Source organism: Rhinatrema bivittatum, chromosome 4 (genome assembly GCF_901001135.1).
Source record: "Rhinatrema bivittatum chromosome 4, aRhiBiv1.1, whole genome shotgun sequence".
NCBI lineage: Eukaryota > Metazoa > Chordata > Amphibia > Gymnophiona > Rhinatrematidae > Rhinatrema > Rhinatrema bivittatum.
This window is the reverse complement of record NC_042618.1, coordinates 41,054,835-41,063,031: the sequence shown is the minus strand read 5'-3', so window position 1 is coordinate 41,063,031 and position 8,197 is coordinate 41,054,835.

The window sequence follows — 8,197 nt, the reverse complement described above, 5'->3', positions numbered from 1 at the left end:
TTAAACATTATTACAAGGAACATTGAAGGTAAAAATAACATTTAGCAAATGGCAATTAACATTATTAGTGTTTTGGAATAGAATGTGTGTGTACAACTTTTTACAAGGCACTTTAGTAGTGAAGATAATCTGCAAATGTACTGTTATATAGTTTGTAAATAATGTACTGTTATATAGTATGTAAATAATGACTGTTAAATCAACATAACGAATAAGCAAGTACTTATATGTAATTAAGTGCAAGGTGTTAATGTCAACCTGCAATGGTTGGAACTGAGAGTCTATGCTGAGGTGCCTATTTACCCTCTGGGCATTGAAAGGCTTGACTGAAGAGCCAGGTTTTTAACCGTTTTTTGAACTCTGGTAGACTAGGTTCGAGTCGTAGGACTGGTGGGAGCGCATTCCATTGGTGTGGTCCAGCAGTTGAGAGTGCTCTTTTTCTTAGAGTTGATTTGGTTGGAGCTGCGACTAATGTGCCTTTGTAGATGCTTCTGATGGGTCTGGAGGGTAAGTGTAGACGTAGTTGAGTTTGTAGAGATACAGGTGCGATGTTATGAATTGCTTTATGAATAATAGTTAAGGTTTTATATAGGATTCTCTGCTTGATGGGTAGCCAGTGGAGGTTGCTCAAGATGGGGGTAATATGGTCTCTTCTATTAGTGTTAGTTAGGATTCTGGCTGCGGTGTTTTGTACCATCTGTAGAGGTTTGATGCTGTTGGCGGGGAGTCCAAGTAAGATTGAGTTGCAGTAATCAAGTTTCGAAAAAATAATGGATTGGAGAACGAAGCGAAAGTCATTGAAGTGAAGGAGTGGCTTTAGTTTCTTTAGGACCTGTAGTTTAAAGAAGCAATCCCTGGTGGTTGTGTTTATGAATTTTTTTAGGTTAAGTTGGTTGTCTAGCCATGCTCCTAGATTCCTTACGTCTGCAGAGAGCTCCATGTTTGAAGGTGTGGGTTGTGCGAGGCTAATTGGGTGGGTATTCGGGTTGTGTGAAATCAGTAGCAGCTCTGTTTTGCTTGAGTTTAGAATCAGGTTCAGGCTGGAGAGTAGTTGTTTAATTGGTTGGAGACAATTATCCCAGTAGGCGAAGGCTTTTTGAATTGATTCTGTGATGGGGATGAGGATCTGAATGTCGTCTGCATAGAGGTAATGCGTGAGCTTGAGTTGTGATAACAGATGGCAGAGGGGGAGGAGGTAAATGTTAAACAGGGTGGGAGAGAGCGATGAGCCTTGTGGTACACCTTGATCTGATAGGATGGGGTCAGATTCTTTGTTGTTTATTCTGACCTTGTAAAACCTATTTGATAGGAATGATTTAAACCAATTGAGAGCTGTGCCTTTAATTCCTATGTTTGATAGTTGGTTTAGGAGTTGTGAGTGATTTACCGTGTCGAACGCTGAAGATAGATCTAGCAGTACCAGCAAGAATGACTGTTTTTTCTCCAGGTTCAAAAGTAATTTATCTGTGAGAGAAAGCAAAAGGGACTCTGTGCTTAGTGATTTCCGAAAACCGTATTGTGCAGGGGTGAGAATGTTGTGCTCCTCGAGATATTCGGAGAGTTGTTTATTTACGACTTTTTCCATCAGTTTGGCGATCATGGGCAGGTTTGCGATGGGTCTGAAGTTGGCTGGGTCAGTGGGTGAAGCAGTTGGTTTTTTCAGTAGGGGTTTGAGGATAGCAAGTTTTAGCTGATTAGGAACTGTGCCCATGGTTAAGGAGGTATTAATGATTTCTGCAATAGTTTTTGCGACGGTGTTAGGGATGGCGGTGAGCAAATTAGTAGGGAGTGGGTCAGAAGGATGTGCTGATGGTTTAATTTTCTTAAGTAAATTTTCAATCTCCAAGGCGGATGTGGTCTCAAATGACTCTAGTTTAGCATTCAGTGTGGGTTGGAATGTGCTCTGAGGTGTTGGTTGAGTATGATGGGTTGTAAGGGAGCGAGTAAGGTTTGAGATTTTTGTCTTGAAGTAGATGGCTAATTCGTTGGCCTTGCTGAGCGCTAGTTGGTCTGGAATGGACGGGGGCGTTGGTTTGGTGAGAGATGAAACGTAAGAGAATAAAGCTTTCGAGTCGAAGATGAAGTTATGAATTCTTTTTGCATAGAAGTCCTTTTTTGTTTTGTGGATAGCGTTTCTGTAGGTGTTAAGGATGGCTTTGTAGTCCAGTCTGGATGTATGTGAAGGGTTGTTTCTCCAGTTTTGTTCTTTGTTTCGTAGTTTTTGTTTTAGTGCTTTGAGTTCCGGGGTGAACCAAGGTTTTCTGTTGTCTCTTGTTGGTTGGATTATCTTTGAGGAGGTTGGGCAGAGTTGATCAGCTATTTTGTTAGTGATTTTGATCCATGACGTGGTGGCTGTGTTGGCGTCCGAGAGGTCTATTAGTTTGAGATCTTTGGAGCATTGTTCTTTGAGTAAGTCCAGTGAGCATGGTTTCCTGAAATGAATGGTGGTTTTGGAGATGTTTGGGGGTGGTGTGTTCTTCATTTTGAGGGTTGTGTCTATGATCTGATGGTCTGACCAGGGGATTGGCGTGCAGGTGGGATTGGTGTAAATGGTCCAGCTATCGTTGATAAAAATGAGGTCTAATGTATGACCTGCTTTGTGAGTGGGTCCACTGATTATTTGTGTGAATCCAATGTGACTGAGGGAGGTAAGGAAGGTTTCGCAATTAGAGGATTGCGGGATGGCGTCCACGTGAATGTTGAAGTCTCCCAGTATGATGGTTGGTTTGTCTGCATTGTAGTGTTTGGCTATCGTCTCTATCAAAGGGGAGGGGTTAGCCTCTAGAGTTCCTGGTGTGGCGTAGATGAGGAATATTTGTAGATGTTGAGATTTGAATATGGAACATTCAAGTTTAGGAGTGGAGTATGATTGTTGTAGGGTTATGCCCAATTGTTTTTTTGCAGCGAGTAGAATTCCTCCTCCTTTCTTTTTTGGTCTAGGTATTGAGAAGACGTCGAATGCTTGAGTAGGTAGTTGGTTTGTTAGGGATATGTCCGTGGGTTTTAACCATGTTTCTGTTATTGCACATATGTCTGGGTTGTTTTCAATGAGGTAATCGTTGAGTAAATGCATTTTTTTGGAAAGTGACTGTGCATTGAATAAAGTTAGAGTGAATAATGAGAGGCCTAGAAGTTGTGTAATGGGAGATGTCATGATGGTGAGGAGTCTTTGTTGTCTGGGTGTCTGATTGGGGTCAGGGGGGGAGTTATTTCTGGGTTTTCTCTTGAGTATGGGGATAGAGTGGTGGTGCGTCATTGTAAGCTGATTTGCTGTGTTAAGCATAGTGTTGGGTCTGTAACCGGGTAGGTTCAGATTCTGCTAGGATGGATGCTGGAATTTGTGGAAGGGATGCGGGAACTGTAGGACTGGATGCTGGGAATTGCTGGATGCTGGAACTGCTGGAACTGCTGGATGCTGGAATGGATGCTGGAACAGCTGGAATTGCTGGAATGGATGCTGGAATTGCTGGATGCTGGAATGGATGCTGGAAGGGTTGGATAGGGTGCTAAATTGTGGCAGGAAAGGATTGGTTGAGATGTTTGAAATGTTTGAAAGGGGTCGATGTGAGATGTCTTTGTCCGGTCTGTTAGGTCCGTTTGTCCAGTAACCGTTGGCCTTAAAATACGATATAGTTGCAACAGTGGGTCTGGCTCGTGGTTTCCTCGGGGCTGAGCCGAAGGGGCGAGACAAAGGGGCAGGCCCCTTTGTCGCGCTCCTTCGGCGCGTGACGCTCGGCGCGTGACGCCAGTGAGCTTTTCAAATTTAAAGGCCAATCAGGGCTGTCCCCTGATTGGCTGGAAATCGGCAGCGTGGAGCGTGTTCCCTCGGCGTTGGAGGCGGTCTGCGGGACGGCGTCAGCGCGACATGGAGGTAAACAGGATGGGCTCCGCTTGCGGCTGTCACCCGGGGCGGGACGCACCCATGCACTCCCATGATCTCCCCACTATCCTTCACACCCCTCACATCTTCCTCCTGGCCATTTCCTCAAGAGGAGGAAGCACGTCTCCACCCTTAGCTTTGGGCCATTTCCTCTGGGGAGGAAAGCCTTCTTCCACTCTATGGCCTCGGGCCTCTTCCCTTGAGGGGAAAAGCCGCTGCAGGGCCCCATGCCAGACTGGGGTGGTCCCCAGACCCACCAGCCTACAGACTGGCTACTCTAGTGCACTGCATTCTGGAGAGGCCTCTCATACCAACTCCAACCTAGGAAAGGTCAAACTCCTGCCAAAGCATTTCAGATTTACAGCTCCCCAGGACACAGTTTCCCCCCAATCACCTAAACCCACACCCTTAAAGGGGACCAACACACCACCCCTTAATCCCAACAGCAGCAATACATTATATTGTTCAAATCTCACAAAAGTGCCATCTAGTGGTCATCCAAAATTATTACAAGTGCAACACAACCTTAAACTCTCCAGGTCTCCCCACCCAAACTTCCTTGTTCTACTAAAGTAGAGAGGGATGCATTTTAAGAGGGGTTTCCCCTATACTTACATTAACATTAGATCCTGAGTTGTGTCTAGTTGAGTCAGACGAATGATCCATTAAACACAGCATTTATTTATTTATTTATTTATTTATTTATTTAATTAAGCATTTTATATACCGTCATTCCAAAAGAAGATCACGATGGTTTACAAAAGCGACATTCATATAGTCAAAAAAGCACTTAAAACATTAGAGTTGTCTTAGGACACTTATATCACTCAATATTCTGTTTCCAACAGTGGAAGAAGTACTGAGCATAAGAATTGCCATGCTAGGTCAGACCATCGAGCCCAGTATCCTGTCTCCGACAGTGGACAATCCAGTTAGTGAGTAGACCTGATTCCTCTTACTCTCAGGGTGGCAACAGCTCCTAATCAGGAGAACCATTCCCTTTTACTTACTATTAGAAGTAAGAGATGGTGTTCCCCCATTCTACCTGGCTAATATTTATTAATGGTCCTGTTCTCTAGAAATTTGTGCAAACCTTTTTTAAACTCAATTTTGCTATCATGCTACATCCACAAATTACACAGCTTGTTCGATGACTTAAATCTGCTACCAGTTAATTTCATGGAGTGTCCCTGAGACCTAATACCATTTGAAACGGTAAATGATCATTAACCTGTTCCACAACGCTCATGATTTTATAAAGCTCCGTTATATTCCCCTCAGTTCTGTCTTCTCCAAAGCTGTTAAGCCGGGGTGGGGGTCAAACTTTTTTTTTTTTGCCTGAGAATCACATTGGGGATGGATACTGTGTAACAGGCTGGGAGGAGGAAGAGGAGGAGGAGTGCTGGCACCTGATCCTCCCTCTCCAGCACCCCACAGTTGTACCAGGATCTGAGCTGCTTTGTGCATGCAGTCTGAACACAGGGCGCCCCTGGGCCCCCCAACACAAGCAAATGATGGCGGCATCCCAGGAGGCCTGCAAGGCTCAAATCTCATTGCCTCTGCATTGTGCTGGGCCATGCGGCCTGGCCAAGCCCATAATCCCAACATTTGTTCTCGGAGTCTCGGTTCTCATTGCTTCTGGCCTCTTCTCAGCTCCACTTGTTCCCGAGGCCTGTAAGGAGATTTATTTATTTGTTTTATTTTATGATATGTATGTGAAGTCATTCTGGGCAGCAGTTGCTGGTAAAGTGTTGAATATATGTGAGTTATAAATTAGTAAATAAATATTGCTTGCCTGTGGGTTAGGTATGTGGTGGGTGGCTGCAGCACTGTACATTCTGCTAGAAGTGAAAGGAGTTAGCTGTTGGCCACTCTGTCATGAGGAAGGCTCCTGTTTCAGACTGGCAGTCCGCTGCCATGAAAGAGGAGCCCGGAGGAACACGAGGAGGAGATCAGGAAGATGCATAGCACTTGGGAGGACCAAGACGTCAGCAGTTGTTTGAGGACGGGCGGGTCACCTTACGGAAGGCAGCCTGGTCGGCAGTAGTGCTTTAACCGTGTCCTTCTCCTCTGCAGCTTGGGGCCCGACTGGTGCTCTGAACTGTGCAGCACAGCGGCATAGTTCAAAGCACCAGTCGGGCTCTGGGCAGCACAAGAGAAGGTTGTAGTCCAGGGCACCACCACTTATTGTCTCCTTTTGCTGCTGTCCCAGATGTAATCTTCCGAAGCAGTCAGAGAGTTTCGGCTTGAAGGCTGAAAGAGTGATCCTTGGGGAGGTGAGGAGGAAATGAGGGAGCGGGTGTCGTGAAATGTACTTATGGGTGCGGAGGTGATCCTCAATGACCTTCTTCTCACCCCTTTCAATTCCATTCTCATGCAAATTTGAGTCAGGGCGAAGTTGGGGCAGTGAGGGGAGGAGTCGGGGCGGCGAGGGGACGGACTCGGCGGTGTCTTCGCTTCCAGCGATAAGGTTAGTAACGTTATCGTCGGCAGTAGCGCGCCGAATAGCGCCACCTTTCACGCTGGCACTATTCGGTGCAAAAACCGGCAGCTGGTGCACCGCCGTGGTGCGAAGGCTGTGGGCTTTCGCAGGATTCATCATTCTGCAAAAGAATGATGAATCCAGGCCTATGTTTGCTTTGTTTGTATTTGTTTCTTCTTTTTTCTTTCTTTTGTTGCTGGCCAGTTTTCTTCGTCTTCACTTCTTCTTTCATCACTCCTATCACTCTATTCTTTAATTAAATCAAAACAGGAATCTATCTCCCTTAATCACTTCAGGATCTTCCGCAGACTAATCAGTTGAGTACCCTGCATGTGTGTCCACGACGACTGATTATTACTGTATAAAGACTAGCTATTAAAATAAATTATAATTGTTTATCCCTATGACTAATTTAAAAGGACAGCTTTAACTTGCAATCAGGTCTTTCCTTCTTTCACTATCTTTATTATTGTCTAATGTTACTATAAAATGTTGCTCTAATTCGTGATGCAACATAGGCTTTAACTTTAAAAATTACTTTAATCCTTACCTTAATTATACTGTAAATTAATATAATCACTCATATCATTCATTCCTCAATCATACCACAGCTGTCCTTTTAAAATTATGGCTTCCCTATACTTAGTAGGCCTCAAAATGAGAACAGCGACAGCACCTCCTCACTCACTGGAAGCCAACTCCTAACCGAACTAATCTCCTCTCTATCTTATGGTTATCACTGCTCTTACAGGCCAATGCAGTATCGGCTCACGTAAAACAGGTGCTCGTGATTGAGCGCCCGCTCTCCTGAAGTGCGCTCAGCCACTTCCCCCGGTGCGATGCATTATTTAAATAAGGGGTCGAGCTAAAAAGAAGGCGCTAGGGAAAATTGTGCAACCCTAGCGCCTCCTCGGCATCAGGCGCACAGGAGAGGTGGCTGTCAGTGCAGGCTGGGAAAATGGACGCCCAATACGAGCATCCATTTTCCCCTGCCACGGCACAAGATACCCCTACAAGATACACAGCCTGGCTTCCTTGGGTGCCCAGAACTTTTTTTTTTTTGGATACTTTTTTTGTACTTCAATATGATCTCTGTGGTTCCTCCTACTTAGGATCGTGACAATATTAAGTGGAGGAATCACAGACACCAGAAATGTGTATTTTTCCAGTGAGCTCTTGAGCGTGGCATAGCCTTGTGACAGAGCAAATGGTTGCAGGATTAGAAGCATTGCAGTAATGTATTACAAGAGTACGAATTTTACACAGAAAGCTTCCTTTGAAATACAAGCACATGGGTTATCCTGATGGCTTAGTGGTAAGTGTTCTGTACTGCCATGCGGAGGACCTGGGTAACGATTCTTGAGCCAGGCTTCTGCTCGTCAGTTCAGTGGGGGCTGTGATGCTGAAGGGGCAGTGTTCACAACTTCTGAGGGAGGGCAGTCTCTGCCTTCGTTCAGCATTGACACCAAGTGGCCAGGCTTAGAAGGTAACTTTTAAACAGCCACGTGGGTGCACGTGTACATGCGTATGCTGGCTCGCGCTAATGGATGCAGCTATTTTATAATCATATGCGGGTATATGCGCAGCCTGATATAAAATAGGCTGCATGCGCGTACAGGTGTGCGCCATTTTACATGGACACGCACGTGTGCTCGCAAATGCCGCCTCTACCATGTAAGTGGTAGATATGCAATGCTGACGAAATTACCAGTTTCCCCAGTCCATTCCCAATTTGCCCAGTTAAAAGATAGGACTTCCTAAACCCCCTAGTTAATAAGCTTCCCTTTTACCCTATTAGCTCCAACCCTTAAAACCTCACCAACTTGCCTCGTTGT